General features: G+C 53.7%; 1 protein-coding gene across 4 annotated transcripts in view; it reads left to right on the forward strand.

The window, feature by feature from the left end:
• The window catches only part of VAC14 (VAC14 component of PIKFYVE complex), a 53,288-nt gene that overhangs the window by 15,963 nt on the left and 19,998 nt on the right, over window positions 1-17,327 (forward strand). The gene's annotated exons all lie outside the window — the stretch shown is intronic.

Below are 17,327 nucleotides of genomic sequence, written 5' to 3' on the forward strand. Positions count from 1 at the left end.
CAGGTGTATTTACAAATATCACAGTGGGTTGCACCGGGAGACTAGGCCCAGAGGCCGGAACAGAAACAGGAACATTAGAGGTGGAAACAGCATCGGTCGGTGCCGGAGGTTTCTCAGGAAGTGGTGGTCCCTGATAGTACTCGCCGGAAAGTGTTACCAGCGGACATAGTGGCTGGGGAGGAATTCCGGGTGCACCAAGATGGCTGCCGGTGGAGGCGTGGCATGCCCCACTTCCGTCCATGGTCTGGGCGGAACCCCAAGGACGGCCCGCCCCACACACACGGCAGGTTTCCACCCAGGTTGGATTCTGCACGCCACAAACAGGACACACCCACGCTTCTGGAGAGCTCGTCTTGTCGCCATTATAGGGCGGTGGTTGGGACTGCATTTTCATCATCAGTGGCACGGCGGCCATTTTACAATCTATAAGATCACAGTTCAAAGGCATTTTATAACCAAACACAGGTTCCGCATTGTCTGATCCTCCTTCCCCATCAATCTCTTTCCATCCTTCATTCTTCAAGCCTCGCGCAACTCGCAGATGAGCTTGTGCTTGTTCTAACAATCCTTTATCTTTCAACATGCCTCGTTTGTTCTCTATGAGATTATGCCACATAGCCGGCTGTAATCTCCCTGACGAGGGCAATCCTACATGCTTATACAATCTCTCAACATTCTTGACTGCCTTCTTGCCTTCCCGTGACGCTACTATTGCCTTGACCTCCACAGCATCCTCATCTAACTTGTGGGGCACAGACTTCTTCTGCTTTAAGATACGCAGCATGACTCTTACAGAATACTATGGTTCTCTGCAGAAAAACCACTGGTAGCGATATCAACACTGATGTTCCACAGTACGGAGCCTCACGTTCGACGTACTAGGAAAAGAGCCTCGCGCTCAATACTTCCTTTCCCTAACCTTGAACAGCAGTGATTAACAGATTATCCTGCCACGATATTCCAACAGTCGGGAGGCGGTCTCCTAGTGAGAGCCCTCCACAGAAATACAGGTGGTCCCTTCTCGGGACGTCTTAATTACCTAGCTGGTACAATATCACAGAGGCTGCGTCTCCTATCCCTTCCTCTAGGTTGCCCCACAATCTGCAACTAGCTCAATTTATCACTCCACTTCACTACTAGACAATAGTCACGGGTAGGGTGGTTGAATGGAGTACAATGACCGGTGGAGGAGGTGTGGTGTACACGAGGACGCGCAGAATGCGACGTCTCTCAGTTGCTGGTTCAGAGCGTGGCACAGGATCGCACTCAGTCTCACCACTCGACAGGTCACCCCTCAGACCCAAGGAGACCACAGACAAACCAATAACGGCTGAGACACTAGCAAGTGTGACACATACAGTGTATATGATCTCACCGTGTTTTGGAGGGTGATCAGTCCTCGAGGTCAGCCACTACAGGTATCATCCACAGACATCCAGGCATGGGTCCAGAGGAGCCTCGGATCACTGTCCACGCCCCCCGTTGGGCTCCAAATTGTCGGGGTCGTAAACGACAATAAATCCTCATTCACCAGTCATTCCAAATCATTGTGTGAGCGCAAAACATCTGGTACCAATTAAGAATGACTCAGACACGCAGCTGATTCAGTCTTAGCTAATGTCCTGCATCCACACCTGTCAGGAGCAGTACAACAACTGGCTTTATTTACAAATACACAATACTATATTGAGGGTTAGGGGAAGGCGTGCATTAGGCGGGGTTTATGCAGTATACATCTAGTGTCCAGTCTCTCTCTGATTCGTCAAAAAGTCTCCCGATGGTTACTTCTTCTTCACATTCCTGAGTTATCTTTTTTTAGGAGAAATGAAACTTAACTTAACTCTTTAGACACTGAATTTAAGTGAAAGTGAACACTGGCAGCCATCTTTAATACAGTTACATTTGCATTAGCAAGCAATTAGGAAAAACTTATTGTTTCACAGTATAAAAGTATAAAAGTTATATAAGAAAATATATTTTCACCTTGACACTACCACTAATATCCCACATCATCCCGTCAGCCAGAGCTACCGGACTACTACCCCTAATATCCCACATCATCCCGTCAGCCAGAGCCACCGGACTACTACCCCTAATATCACACATCGTCCCATCAACCAGAGCCACCGGGCTACTACCACTAATATCCCACGTCAGCCAGAGCCACCGGACTACTACCCCTAATATCCCACATCATCCCGTCAGCCAGAGCCACCGGACTACTACCCCTAATATCCCACATCATCCCGTCAGCCAGAGCCACCGGACTACTACCCCTAATATCCCACATCATCCCGTCAGCCAGAGCCACCGGACTACTACCCCTAATATCCCACATCATCCCATCAGCCAGAGCCACCGGACTACTACCACTAATATCCCACATCATCCCGTCAGCCAGAGCCACCGGACTACTACCCCTAATATCCCTCATCATCCCGTCAGCCAGAGCCACCGGACTACTACCCCTAATATCCCACATCATCCCATCAGCCAGAGCCACCGGACTACTACCCCTAATATCCCACATCATCCCGTCAGCCAGAGCCACCGGACTACTACCCCTAATATCCCTCATCATCCCGTCAGCCAGAGCCACCGGACTACTACCCCTAATATCCCACATCATCCCATCAGCCAGAGCCACCGGACTACTACCCCTAATATCCCACATCATCCCATCAGCCAGAGCCACCGGACTACTACCACTAATATCCCACATCATCCCGTCAGCCAGAACCACCGGGCTACTATCCCTAATATCCCACATCATCCCGTCAGCCAGAGCCACCGGACTACTACCCCTAATATCCCACATCATCCCGTCAGTCAGAGCCACCGGACTACTACCCCTAATATCCCACATCATCCCGTCAGCCAGAGCCACCGGACTACTACCACTAATATCCCACATCATCCCGTCAGCCAGAGCCACCGGACTACTTCCACTAATATCCCACATCATCCCGTCAGCCAGAGCCACCGGACTACTACCCCTAATATCCCACATCATCCCGTCAGCCAGAGCCACCGGACTACTACCACTAATATCCCACATCGTCCCGTCAGCCAGAGCCACCGGACTACTACCACTAATATCCCACATCATCCCGTCAGCCAGAACCACCGGGCTACTATCCCTAATATCCCACATCATCCCGTCAGCCAGAGCCACCGGACTACTACCCCTAATATCCCACATCATCCCGTCAGTCAGAGCCACCGGACTACTACCCCTAATATCCCACAAAGTCCCGTCAGAGCTACCGGACTACTACCACTAATATCCCACATCATCCCGTCAGCCAGAGCCACCGGACTACTACCACTAATATCCCACATCATCCCGTCAGCCAGAGCCACCGGACTACTACCCCTAATATCCCACATCATCCCGTCAGCCACAGCCACCGGACTACTACCCCTAATATCCCACATCATCCCGTCAGTCAGAGCCACCGGACTACTACCACTAATATCCCACATCATCCCGTCAGTCAGACCCACCGGACTACTACCCCTAATATCACACATCATCCCATCAGCCAGAGCCACCGGACTACTTCCACTAATATCCCACATCATCCCATCAGTCAGACCCACCGGACTACTACCCCTAATATCACACATCATCCCATCAGCCAGAGCCACCGGACTACTTCCACTAATATCCCACATCATCCCGTCAGCCAGAGCCACCGGACTACTACCCCTAATATCCCACATCATCCCGTCAGCCAGAGCCACCGGACTACTACCACTAATATCCCACATCATCCCGTCAGCCAGAGCCATCGGACTACTACCACTAATATCCCACATCATCCCGTCAGCCAGAACCACCGGGCTACTACCCCTAATATCCCACATCATCCCGTCAGCCAGAGCCACCGGACTACTACCCCTAATATGCCACATCATCCCGTCATTCAGAGCCACCGGACTACTACCCCTAATATCCCACAAAGTCCCGTCAGAGCTACCGGACTACTACCACTAATATCCCACATCATCCCGTCAGCCAGAGCCACCGGACTACTACCACTAATATCCCACATCATCCCGTCAGTCAGACCCACCGGACTACTACCCCTAATATCACACATCATCCCATCAGCCAGAGCCACCGGACTACTACCACTAATATCCCACATCATCCCGTCAGCCAGAGCCACCGGACTACTACCACTAATATCCCACATCATCCCGTCAGCCAGAGCCACCGGACTACTACCACTAATATCCCACATCATCCCGTCAGCCAGAGCCACAGGACTACTACCACTAATATCCCACATCATCCTGTCAGCCAGAGCCACCGGACTACTACCACTAATATCCCACATCATCCCATCAGCCAGAGCCACCGGACTACTACCCCTAATATCCCACATCATCCCGTCAGCCAGAGCCACCGGACTACTACCCCTAATATCCCACATCATCCCGTCAGCCAGAGCCACCGGCCTACTACCCCTAATATCCCACATCATCCCGTCAGCCAGAGCCACCGGCCTACTACCCCTAATATCCCACATCATCCCGTCAGCCAGAGCTACCGGACTACTCCCCCTAATATCCCACATCATCCCGTCAGCCAGAGCCACCGGCCTACTACCCCTAATATCCCACATCATCCCGTCAGCCAGAGCTACCGGACTACTCCCCCTAATATCCCACATCATCCCGTCAGCCAGAGCCACCGGACTACTACCACTAATATCCCACATCATCCCGTCAGCCAGAGCCACCGGACTACTACCCCTAATATCCCACATCATCCCGTCAGCCAGAGCCACCGGCCTACTACCCCTAATATCCCATATCATCCCGTCAGCCAGAGCTACCGGACTACTCCCCCTAATATCCCACATCATCCCGTCAGCCAGAGCCACCGGACTACTACCCCTAATATCCCACATCATCCCGTCAGCCAGAGCCACCAGACTACTACCCCTAATATCCCACATCATCCCGTCAGCCAGAGCCACCGGACTACTACCCCTAATATCCCACATCATCCCGTCAGCCAGAGCCACCGGACTACTACCCCTAATATCCCACATCATCCCGTCAGCCAGAGCTACCGGACTACTCCCCCTAATATCCCACATCATCCCGTCAGCCAGAGCTACAGGACTACTACCCCTAATATCCCACATCATCCCGTCAGCCAGAGCCACCAGACTACTACCCCTAATATCCCACATCATCCCGTCAGCCAGAGCCACCAGACTACTACTACCCCTAATATGCCACATCATCCCGTCATCCAGAGCCACCGGACTACTACCCCTAATATCCCACATCATCCCGTCAGCCAGAGCTACCGGACTACTCCCCCTAATATCCCACATCATCCCGTCAGCCAGAGCCACCATACTACTCCCCCTAATATCCCACATCATCCCGTCAGCCAGAGCTACAGGACTACTACCCCTAATATCCCACATCATCCCGTCAGCCAGAGCCACCGGACTACTACCCCTAATATCCGACATCATCCCGTCAGCCAGAGCCACCAGACTACTACTACCCCTAATATCCCACATCATCCCGTCAGCCAGAGCTACAGGACTACTACCCCTAATATCCCACATCATCCCGTCAGCCAGAGCCACCGGACTACTACCCCTAATATCCCACATCATCCCATCAGCCAGAGCCACCGGACTACTACCACTAATATCCCACATCAACCAGAGCCACCGGACTACTGCCCCTAATATTCCACATCATCCCATCAGCCAGAGCCACCGGACTCCTACCCCTAATATCCCACATCATCCCGTCAGCCAGAGCCACCGGACTACTACTCCTAATATCCCACATCATCCCGTCAGCCAGAGCCACCGGACTACTACCCCTAATATCCCACATCATCCCGTCAGCCAGAGCCACCGGACTACTACCACTAATATCTCACATCATCCCGTCAGCCAGAGCCACCGGACTACTACCCCTAATATCCCACATCATCCCGTCAGCCAGAGCCACCGGACTACTACCACTAATATCCCACATCATCCCGTCAGCCAGAGCCACCGGACTACTACCACTAATATCTCACATCATCCCGTCAGCCAGAGCCACCGGACTACTACCACTAATATCCCACATCATCCCGTCAGCCAGAGCCACCGGACTACTACCCCTAATATCCCACATCATCCCGTCAGCCAGAGCCACCGGACTACTACCACTAATATCTCACATCATCCCGTCAGCCAGAGCCACCGGACTACTACCCCTAATATCTCACATCATCCCGTCAGCCAGAGCCACCGGACTACTACCCCTAATATCCCACATCATCCCGTCAGCCAGAGCCACCGGACTACTACCCCTAATATCCCACATCATCCCATCAGCCAGAGCCACCGGACTACTACCCCTAATATCCCACATCATCCCGTCAGCCAGAGCCACCAGACTACTACCCCTAATATCCCACATCATCCCGTCAGCCAGAGCCACCGGACTACTACACCTAATATCTCACATCATCCCGTCAGCCAGAGCCACCGGACTACTACACCTAATATCCCACATCATCCCGTCAGCCAGAGCCACCGGACTACTACACCTAATATCCCACATCATCCCGTCAGCCAGAGCCACCGGACTACTACACCTAATATCCCACATCATCCCGTCAGCCAGAGCCACCGGACTACTACCACTAATATCCCACATCATCCCGTCAGCCAGAGCCACCAGACTACTACCCCTAATATCCCACATCATCCCGTCAGCCAGAGCCACCGGACTACTACCACTAATATCACACATCATCCCGTCAGCCAGAGCTACCGGACTACTACCCCTAATATCCCACATCATCCCGTCAGCCAGAGCCACCGGACTACTACCCCTAATATCCCACATCATCCCGTCAGCCAGAGCCACCGGACTACTACCCCTAATATCCCACATCATCCCGTCAGCCAGAGCCACCGGACTACTACCCCTAATATCCCACATCATCCCGTCAGCCAGAGCCACCGGACTACTACCCCTAATATCCCACATCATCCCGTCACCCAGAGCCACCGGACTCCTACCCCTAATATCCCACATCATCCCGTCAGTCAGAGCCACCGGACTACTACCCCTAATATCCCACATCATCCCGTCAGTCAGAGCCACCGGACTACTACCCCTAATATCACACATCATCCCGTCAGCCAGAGCCACCGGACTACTACCACTAATATCCCACATATTAATATCCCACATCATCCCGTCAGCCAGAGCCACCGGACTACTACCACTAATATCCCACATCATCCCGTCAGCCAGAGCCACCGGACTACTACCACTAATATCCCACATCATCCCATCAGCCAGAGCCACCGGACTACTACCACTAATATCCCACATCATCCCATCAGCCAGAGCCACCGGACTACTACCACTAATATCCCACATCATCCCATCAGCCAGAGCCACCGGACTACTACCACTAATATCCCACATCATCCCATCAGCCAGAGCCACCGGACTACTACCCCTAATATCCCACATCATCCCGTCAGCCAGAGCCACCGGACTACTACCACTAATATCCCACATCATCCCGTCAGTCAGAGCCACCGGACTACTACCACTAATATCCCACATCATCCCGTCAGCCAGAGCCACCGGACTACTACCACTAATATCCCACATCATCCCGTCAGCCAGAGCCACCGGACTACTACCACTAATATCCCACATCATCCCGTCAGCCAGAGCCACCGGACTACTACCACTAATATCCCACATCATCCCATCAGCCAGAGCCACCGGACTACTACCACTAATATCCCACATCATCCCGTCAGTCAGAGCCACCGGACTACTACCACTAATATCCCACATCATCCCATCAGCCAGAGCCACCGGACTACTACCACTAATATCCCACATCATCCCATCAGCCAGAGCCACCGGACTACTACCACTAATATCCCACATCATCCCATCAGCCAGAGCCACCGGACTACTACCACTAATATCCCACATCATCCCATCAGCCAGAGCCACCGGACTACTACCACTAATATCCCACATCATCCCGTCAGCCAGAGCCACCGGACTACTACCACTAATATCCCACATCATCCCATCAGCCAGAGCCACCGGACTACTACCACTAATATCCCACATCATCCCATCAGTCAGAGCCACCGGACTACTACCCCTAATATCCCACATCATCCCATCAGTCAGAGCCACTGGACTACTACCCCTAATATCCCACATCATCCCATCAGCCAGAGCCACCGGACTACTACCCCTAATATCCCACATCATCCCATCAGCCAGAGCCACCGGACTACTACCACTAATATCCCACATCATCCCATCAGCCAGAGCCACCGGACTACTTCCACTAATATCCCACATCATCCCGTCAGCCAGAACCACCGGGCTACTATCCCTAATATCCCACATCATCCCGTCAGCCAGAGCCACCGGACTACTACCCCTAATATCCCACATCATCCCGTCAGTCAGAGCCACCGGACTACTACCCCTAATATCCCACATCATCCCGTCAGCCAGAGCCACCGGACTACTACCACTAATATCCCACATCATCCCGTCAGCCAGAGCCACCGGACTACTTCCACTAATATCCCACATCATCCCGTCAGCCAGAGCCACCGGACTACTACCCCTAATATCCCACATCATCCCGTCAGCCAGAGCCACCGGACTACTACCACTAATATCCCACATCGTCCCGTCAGCCAGAGCCACCGGACTACTACCACTAATATCCCACATCATCCCGTCAGCCAGAACCACCGGGCTACTATCCCTAATATCCCACATCATCCCGTCAGCCAGAGCCACCGGACTACTACCCCTAATATCCCACATCATCCCGTCAGTCAGAGCCACCGGACTACTACCCCTAATATCCCACAAAGTCCCGTCAGAGCTACCGGACTACTACCACTAATATCCCACATCATCCCGTCAGCCAGAGCCACCGGACTACTACCACTAATATCCCACATCATCCCGTCAGCCAGAGCCACCGGACTACTACCCCTAATATCCCACATCATCCCGTCAGCCACAGCCACCGGACTACTACCCCTAATATCCCACATCATCCCGTCAGTCAGAGCCACCGGACTACTACCACTAATATCCCACATCATCCCGTCAGTCAGACCCACCGGACTACTACCCCTAATATCACACATCATCCCATCAGCCAGAGCCACCGGACTACTTCCACTAATATCCCACATCATCCCATCAGTCAGACCCACCGGACTACTACCCCTAATATCACACATCATCCCATCAGCCAGAGCCACCGGACTACTTCCACTAATATCCCACATCATCCCGTCAGCCAGAGCCACCGGACTACTACCCCTAATATCCCACATCATCCCGTCAGCCAGAGCCACCGGACTACTACCACTAATATCCCACATCATCCCGTCAGCCAGAGCCATCGGACTACTACCACTAATATCCCACATCATCCCGTCAGCCAGAACCACCGGGCTACTACCCCTAATATCCCACATCATCCCGTCAGCCAGAGCCACCGGACTACTACCCCTAATATGCCACATCATCCCGTCATTCAGAGCCACCGGACTACTACCCCTAATATCCCACAAAGTCCCGTCAGAGCTACCGGACTACTACCACTAATATCCCACATCATCCCGTCAGCCAGAGCCACCGGACTACTACCACTAATATCCCACATCATCCCGTCAGTCAGACCCACCGGACTACTACCCCTAATATCACACATCATCCCATCAGCCAGAGCCACCGGACTACTACCACTAATATCCCACATCATCCCGTCAGCCAGAGCCACCGGACTACTACCACTAATATCCCACATCATCCCGTCAGCCAGAGCCACCGGACTACTACCACTAATATCCCACATCATCCCGTCAGCCAGAGCCACAGGACTACTACCACTAATATCCCACATCATCCTGTCAGCCAGAGCCACCGGACTACTACCACTAATATCCCACATCATCCCATCAGCCAGAGCCACCGGACTACTACCCCTAATATCCCACATCATCCCGTCAGCCAGAGCCACCGGACTACTACCCCTAATATCCCACATCATCCCGTCAGCCAGAGCCACCGGCCTACTACCCCTAATATCCCACATCATCCCGTCAGCCAGAGCCACCGGCCTACTACCCCTAATATCCCACATCATCCCGTCAGCCAGAGCTACCGGACTACTCCCCCTAATATCCCACATCATCCCGTCAGCCAGAGCCACCGGCCTACTACCCCTAATATCCCACATCATCCCGTCAGCCAGAGCTACCGGACTACTCCCCCTAATATCCCACATCATCCCGTCAGCCAGAGCCACCGGACTACTACCACTAATATCCCACATCATCCCGTCAGCCAGAGCCACCGGACTACTACCCCTAATATCCCACATCATCCCGTCAGCCAGAGCCACCGGCCTACTACCCCTAATATCCCATATCATCCCGTCAGCCAGAGCTACCGGACTACTCCCCCTAATATCCCACATCATCCCGTCAGCCAGAGCCACCGGACTACTACCCCTAATATCCCACATCATCCCGTCAGCCAGAGCCACCAGACTACTACCCCTAATATCCCACATCATCCCGTCAGCCAGAGCCACCGGACTACTACCCCTAATATCCCACATCATCCCGTCAGCCAGAGCCACCGGACTACTACCCCTAATATCCCACATCATCCCGTCAGCCAGAGCTACCGGACTACTCCCCCTAATATCCCACATCATCCCGTCAGCCAGAGCTACAGGACTACTACCCCTAATATCCCACATCATCCCGTCAGCCAGAGCCACCAGACTACTACCCCTAATATCCCACATCATCCCGTCAGCCAGAGCCACCAGACTACTACTACCCCTAATATGCCACATCATCCCGTCATCCAGAGCCACCGGACTACTACCCCTAATATCCCACATCATCCCGTCAGCCAGAGCTACCGGACTACTCCCCCTAATATCCCACATCATCCCGTCAGCCAGAGCCACCATACTACTCCCCCTAATATCCCACATCATCCCGTCAGCCAGAGCTACAGGACTACTACCCCTAATATCCCACATCATCCCGTCAGCCAGAGCCACCGGACTACTACCCCTAATATCCGACATCATCCCGTCAGCCAGAGCCACCAGACTACTACTACCCCTAATATCCCACATCATCCCGTCAGCCAGAGCTACAGGACTACTACCCCTAATATCCCACATCATCCCGTCAGCCAGAGCCACCGGACTACTACCCCTAATATCCCACATCATCCCATCAGCCAGAGCCACCGGACTACTACCACTAATATCCCACATCAACCAGAGCCACCGGACTACTGCCCCTAATATTCCACATCATCCCATCAGCCAGAGCCACCGGACTCCTACCCCTAATATCCCACATCATCCCGTCAGCCAGAGCCACCGGACTACTACTCCTAATATCCCACATCATCCCGTCAGCCAGAGCCACCGGACTACTACCCCTAATATCCCACATCATCCCGTCAGCCAGAGCCACCGGACTACTACCACTAATATCTCACATCATCCCGTCAGCCAGAGCCACCGGACTACTACCCCTAATATCCCACATCATCCCGTCAGCCAGAGCCACCGGACTACTACCACTAATATCCCACATCATCCCGTCAGCCAGAGCCACCGGACTACTACCACTAATATCTCACATCATCCCGTCAGCCAGAGCCACCGGACTACTACCACTAATATCCCACATCATCCCGTCAGCCAGAGCCACCGGACTACTACCCCTAATATCCCACATCATCCCGTCAGCCAGAGCCACCGGACTACTACCACTAATATCTCACATCATCCCGTCAGCCAGAGCCACCGGACTACTACCCCTAATATCTCACATCATCCCGTCAGCCAGAGCCACCGGACTACTACCCCTAATATCCCACATCATCCCGTCAGCCAGAGCCACCGGACTACTACCCCTAATATCCCACATCATCCCATCAGCCAGAGCCACCGGACTACTACCCCTAATATCCCACATCATCCCGTCAGCCAGAGCCACCAGACTACTACCCCTAATATCCCACATCATCCCGTCAGCCAGAGCCACCGGACTACTACACCTAATATCTCACATCATCCCGTCAGCCAGAGCCACCGGACTACTACACCTAATATCCCACATCATCCCGTCAGCCAGAGCCACCGGACTACTACACCTAATATCCCACATCATCCCGTCAGCCAGAGCCACCGGACTACTACACCTAATATCCCACATCATCCCGTCAGCCAGAGCCACCGGACTACTACCACTAATATCCCACATCATCCCGTCAGCCAGAGCCACCAGACTACTACCCCTAATATCCCACATCATCCCGTCAGCCAGAGCCACCGGACTACTACCACTAATATCACACATCATCCCGTCAGCCAGAGCTACCGGACTACTACCCCTAATATCCCACATCATCCCGTCAGCCAGAGCCACCGGACTACTACCCCTAATATCCCACATCATCCCGTCAGCCAGAGCCACCGGACTACTACCCCTAATATCCCACATCATCCCGTCAGCCAGAGCCACCGGACTACTACCCCTAATATCCCACATCATCCCGTCAGCCAGAGCCACCGGACTACTACCCCTAATATCCCACATCATCCCGTCACCCAGAGCCACCGGACTCCTACCCCTAATATCCCACATCATCCCGTCAGTCAGAGCCACCGGACTACTACCCCTAATATCCCACATCATCCCGTCAGTCAGAGCCACCGGACTACTACCCCTAATATCACACATCATCCCGTCAGCCAGAGCCACCGGACTACTACCACTAATATCCCACATATTAATATCCCACATCATCCCGTCAGCCAGAGCCACCGGACTACTACCACTAATATCCCACATCATCCCGTCAGCCAGAGCCACCGGACTACTACCACTAATATCCCACATCATCCCATCAGCCAGAGCCACCGGACTACTACCACTAATATCCCACATCATCCCATCAGCCAGAGCCACCGGACTACTACCACTAATATCCCACATCATCCCATCAGCCAGAGCCACCGGACTACTACCACTAATATCCCACATCATCCCATCAGCCAGAGCCACCGGACTACTACCCCTAATATCCCACATCATCCCGTCAGCCAGAGCCACCGGACTACTACCACTAATATCCCACATCATCCCGTCAGTCAGAGCCACCGGACTACTACCACTAATATCCCACATCATCCCGTCAGCCAGAGCCACCGGACTACTACCACTAATATCCCACATCATCCCGTCAGCCAGAGCCACCGGACTACTACCACTAATATCCCACATCATCCCGTCAGCCAGAGCCACCGGACTACTACCACTAATATCCCACATCATCCCATCAGCCAGAGCCACCGGACTACTACCACTAATATCCCACATCATCCCGTCAGTCAGAGCCACCGGACTACTACCACTAATATCCCACATCATCCCATCAGCCAGAGCCACCGGACTACTACCACTAATATCCCACATCATCCCATCAGCCAGAGCCACCGGACTACTACCACTAATATCCCACATCATCCCATCAGCCAGAGCCACCGGACTACTACCACTAATATCCCACATCATCCCATCAGCCAGAGCCACCGGACTACTACCACTAATATCCCACATCATCCCGTCAGCCAGAGCCACCGGACTACTACCACTAATATCCCACATCATCCCATCAGCCAGAGCCACCGGACTACTACCACTAATATCCCACATCATCCCATCAGTCAGAGCCACCGGACTACTACCCCTAATATCCCACATCATCCCATCAGTCAGAGCCACTGGACTACTACCCCTAATATCCCACATCATCCCATCAGCCAGAGCCACCGGACTACTACCCCTAATATCCCACATCATCCCATCAGCCAGAGCCACCGGACTACTACCACTAATATCCCACATCATCCCATCAGCCAGAGCCACCGGACTACTACCCCTAATATCCCACATCATCCCATCAGTCAGAGCCACTGGACTACTACCCCTAATATCCCACATCATCCCATCAGCCAGAGCCACCGGACTACTACCCCTAATATCCCACATCATCCTATCAGCCAGAGCCACCGGACTACTACCCCTAATATCCCACATCATCCCATCAGCCAGAGCCACCGGACTACTACCACTAATATCCCACATCATCCCATCAGCCAGAGCCACCGGACTACTACCCCTAATATCCCACATCATCCTATCAGCCAGAGCCACCGGACTACTACCCCTAATATCCCACATCATCCCATCAGCCAGAGCCACCGGACTACTACCCCTAATATCCCACATCATCCTATCAGCCAGAGCCACCGGACTACTACCCCTAATATCCCACATCATCCCATCAGCCAGAGCCACCGGACTACTACCACTAATATCCCACATCATCCCGTCAGAGCCAGTAAAAGTAGAATAGTGAAATTGCACAGAAACATGGTTCGCTAAGATCCCAGGTTTTCTACTGACCAGGCTGATATTCTCACTTATCTGCCACCATAAATACCACAGTCATGCTTTTCAACAATGGACAGGCACAATCCTTAAACACAGCTCAGCTTCTTTTAACCAGCTCTGGTGAAATGAAAGACGCTTTGTGATTGGTTGGTGATACACACACACATTGATTTTCTAAAGAGAGATATTCTAAAACAGAGCAACAAACACGACGCAAAATAAATCTAAGCCCTAATAAAAAATCTAAGTTTCCCCATCCTAAAGGTCTGCCGATCAGCGGAGGTTGGCACCCTAATGTAGATTAGAAATGGCGGCGATAAATGGCACACCCCACTCCATGGCGGCCGTCCCTGCGCATCCTGGAAATCTCTGCAATAAATGGCGCCCCCGCAGGTATATCCAGGATACGCAGGGACGACCACCATGGAGCGGAGGCGCCATTTATCGCAGAGATTTCCAGGATACGCAGGGACGACCACCGTGGAGCGGAGGCGCCATTTATCGCAGAGATTTCCAGGATACGCAGGGACGGCCGCCATGGAGTGGGGGCGCCATTTATCGCAGGGATTTCCAGGATACGCAGGGACGCCATTTATCGCAGGGATTTCCAGGATGCGCAGGGACGTTCGCCGTGGAGCGGAGGCGCCACTTATCGCAGAGATTTCCAGGATACGCAGGGACGGCCGCCATGGAGTGGGGTGTGCCATTTATCGCAGGGATTTCCAGGTTACGCAGGGACGACCACCGTGGAGCGGAGGCGCCATTTATCGCAGGGATTTCCAGGCTACGCAGGGACGGCCGCCATGGAGCGGGGTGCGCCATTTATCGCAGGGATTTCCAGGTTACGCAGGGACGACCACCGTGGAGCGGAGGCGCCATTTATCGCAGGGATTTCCAGGCTACGCAGGGACGTCTGCCATGGAGGGGGGTGTGCCATTTATTGCAGGGATTTCCAGGCTACGCAGGGACGGCCGTCATGGAGCGGGGTGTGCCATTTATCGCAGGGATTTCCAGGCTACGCAGGGACGGCCGTCATGGAGTGGGGTGTGCCATTTATCGCAGGGATTTCCAGGCTACGCAGGGACGGCCGTCATGGAGCGGGGTGTGCCATTTATCGCAGGGATTTCCAGGCTACGCAGGGACGGCCGCCATGGAGCGGGGTGTGCCATTTATCGCAGGGATTTCCAGGCTACGCAGGGACGGCCGTCATGGAGTGGGGTGTGCCATTTATCGCAGGGATTTCCAGGCTACGCAGGGACGGCCGTCATGGAGCGGGGTGTGCCATTTATCGCATGGATTTCCAGGCTACACAGGGACGGCCGTCATGGAGCGGGGTGTGCCATTTATCGCAGGGATTTCCAGGCTACACAGGGACGGCCGTCATGGAGTGGGGTGTGCCATTTATCGCAGGGATTTCCAGGCTACGCAGGGACGGCCGTCATGGAGCGGGGTGTGCCATTTATCGCAGGGATTTCCAGGCTACACAGGGACGGCCGTCATGGAGCGGGGTGTGCCATTTATCGCAGGGATTTCCAGGCTACGCAGGGACGGCCGCCATGGAGCGGGGTGCGCCATTTATCGCAGGGATTTCCAGGTTACGCAGGGACGACCACCGTGGAGCGGAGGCGCCATTTATCGCAGGGATTTCCAGGCTACGCAGGGACGTCTGCCATGGAGGGGGGTGTGCCATTTATTGCAGGGATTTCCAGGCTACGCAGGGACGGCCGTCATGGAGCGGGGTGTGCCATTTATCGCAGGGATTTCCAGGCTACGCAGGGACGGCCGTCATGGAGCGGGGTGTGCCATTTATTGCAGGGATTTCCAGGCTACGCAGGGACGGCCGTCATGGAGCGGGGTGTGCCATTTATCGCAGGGATTTCCAGGCTACACAGGGACGGCCGCCATGGAGTGGGGTGTGCCATTTATCGCAGGGATTTCCAGGCTACACAGGGACGGCCGCCATGGAGCGGGGTGTGCCATTTATCGCAGGGATTTCCAGGCTACACAGGGACGGCCGCCATGGAGCGGGGTGTGCCATTTATCGCAGGGATTTCCAGGCTACACAGGGACGGCCGCCATGGAGCGGGGTGTGCCATTTATCGCAGGGATTTCCAGGCTACACAGGGACGGCCGCCATGGAGTGGGGTGTGCCATTTATCGCAGGGATTTCCAGGCTACACAGGGACGGCCGCCATGGAGTGGGGTGTGCCATTTATCGCAGGGATTTCCAGGCTACACAGGGACGGCCGCCATGGAGTGGGGTGTGCCATTTATCGCAGGGATTTCCAGGCTACGCAGGGACGGTCGCTGTGGAGTGGGGTGTGTCATTTATCGCAGGGATTTCCAGGCTACGCAGGGACGGCCGCCATGGAGTGGGGTGTGCCATTTATCGCAGGGATTTCCAGGCTACGCAGGGACGGTCGCTGTGGAGTGGGGGTGCACCATTTATCGCCATTTCTCATCTACATTAGGGTGCCAACCTCCACTGACCGGCAGACCTAAGGATGGGGAAACTTAGATTTTTATTAGGGTTTAGACTTATTTTGTGTCCTGTTTGTTGTTCTGTTTTAGAATATATCAAATAAAATTGTGAGCTTTAGGCAATGTGCACACGTTGCGTTTTTTTAAGCGTTTCCGCAGCGTTTCTGCCGGATCAGACGCTGCAGAAACGCTTAAAAGCGGTTTCCAATCAAATGTAATGCATTTTTGGCTTCTTGTGCCAATGCATGCATTTTTAAACGGTTAGAAAACGCTTAGCGGCTAAAA

Source organism: Dendrobates tinctorius, unplaced genomic scaffold (assembly GCF_039654945.1).
Source record: "Dendrobates tinctorius isolate UK_male_01 unplaced genomic scaffold, ASM3965494v1 ptg000450l, whole genome shotgun sequence".
Lineage (NCBI taxonomy): Eukaryota > Metazoa > Chordata > Amphibia > Anura > Dendrobatidae > Dendrobates > Dendrobates tinctorius.